Source organism: Molossus molossus, unplaced genomic scaffold (assembly GCF_014108415.1).
Source record: "Molossus molossus isolate mMolMol1 unplaced genomic scaffold, mMolMol1.p scaffold_m16_p_5, whole genome shotgun sequence".
In the NCBI taxonomy this organism is placed as follows: domain Eukaryota; kingdom Metazoa; phylum Chordata; class Mammalia; order Chiroptera; family Molossidae; genus Molossus; species Molossus molossus.
Window position 1 is genome coordinate 15,656,141 of NW_023425388.1, and position 1,685 is coordinate 15,657,825.

A 1,685-nucleotide genomic window follows, 5' to 3' on the forward strand; every position below is an offset into this window, starting at 1 on the left:
TCATTTGTGGTATTCTTGAGTCAGAAGAGGGGAAAGATGGTACCTTCACCACTCTACATTTAGTGCCTTTTAGATGTGGGGTGTGGTTGGTAGAATGTCTCTTCTCTCCTCCAAATTTGTCTATGCCCTAATTCCAAAAACCTGTGACTATGTTATGTTACAGGATAAGAGGGAAGGTGTAAAGTTACTGACCATAAAGTTAGAAATTACGTTGGATTATCCAAGAGTGCCTAGTCTAATCACATAAATCCTTAAAAGTAGAGAACTTTCTGTAGCCAGAGGAAGAGATGCCACTGAAGGAGAAGTCAGAGAGATTCAAAGCATGAAGATGACTCAAAGGGATGTTGGTAGTTTGAAGATGAAGGGGGCAACATAAGGAGGCTCCTGGATGACAACGAGCAAAGGCACAGGGACCTCAGTCCTGTAGCCCAAATAATTGAATTCTGTCAACAGGCCGAATGAGCTTGGAAAGAGACCCTTCCTCTGAGCTTCCAGGTAAGAGTCCAGCTCACCAACAGCTCGATCTCAGCCTGTGAAACCTGGGCCAGAGGAACCACCTGAGCTCACCACACTCCTGACCTACACAACTGTGAGATAATAAATGTGTGTTGTTTCACTCTGCTAAGTTTGTGGTAATTTGTTATGGCAGCAATAGAAAAGTAACACTTGGAGGTATTAGAAATGTCATGATTTTAATAACTGACTAGTTTGTTGTCAGGATGTGAGGGGGTAGGGGTAGGACTTATATTCAATGCTGACTGATTTTGCTTCGAGTTCTTTATCTTGGTACCTAGTTTTTTTTTTTTAGAAATTGATACTTTTAGACTCTGCCCCCTCTTTTGAGTACTACTGGTAATTTTTTTTTTTTTTTTTGAAATATGGGTGCTTTAATTCATGTGGTTTTGAAAGAGAACCAGTAGTATAGCTTCATTCAGCTCTCTGAATCCTGAAATTTCTTGCTAATTGAGTCTCTGGAAATAAGAGTGAGGGAGAATTCAATGAATCTAGAATCGAAACAAGTTATTGAAAATAAGGGCAATTTAAAAATAAGACAAATTATATCTATCTGTGTGTGATAGTTTATTTTATATGTCAACCTGACTGGGCCACAGGGTACCTAGATATTTGCTTAAACATCATTCCTGGGTGTGTCTGTGGAGGTGTTTTCAGAAGAGATTGGCATTTGAATCCTTAGATTGAGTAAAGCTGATTGCCTTCCCCTGTTGGTGTAGGCATCATCTAATCTGTGGAAGACCTTAGTGAAACAAAAGGTGAGGCACAGATTAATTTGCTCTTTCTGCCTGACTGCAGGGACTAGAACATTGATATTCTTTTGCTCTTGGCCTAGGACTTACACCGCTGATTCTCTTGGTTCTCAGGACTTTGGACTTGGACTGGAACTATACCACTGGCTTTCTTGGATTTCCAGCTTGCAGACCACAGAGTGTGGGACTTCTCAGCTTCCATAAGTATATGAGCCAATTTCTTATGATATCTATCTATCTATCTATCTATCTATCTATCTATCTATCTATCATCTATCTCCTATTGGTTTTGGTTTCCTGGAGAACCCTGACAAATACAGTGTGTATGTGTATTTATATGTACACACATATAACATGATATGCATTCAGTTTATTTATATATTAACGCTGAAAATATGGGTTATAAAATATTTTTAAATC

General features: G+C 39.0%; 1 long non-coding RNA gene across 1 annotated transcript; it reads left to right on the forward strand.

Annotated features, from left to right (window-relative positions):
* Positions 1-458: 458 nt before the first annotated feature.
* On the forward strand, positions 459-1,469 carry LOC118617827. The gene is made up of 3 exons (XR_004956855.1): positions 459-589; positions 1,233-1,271; positions 1,380-1,469. It is a non-coding gene; the product is annotated as an uncharacterized LOC118617827 (long non-coding RNA).
* Positions 1,470-1,685: the final 216 nt, after the last annotated feature.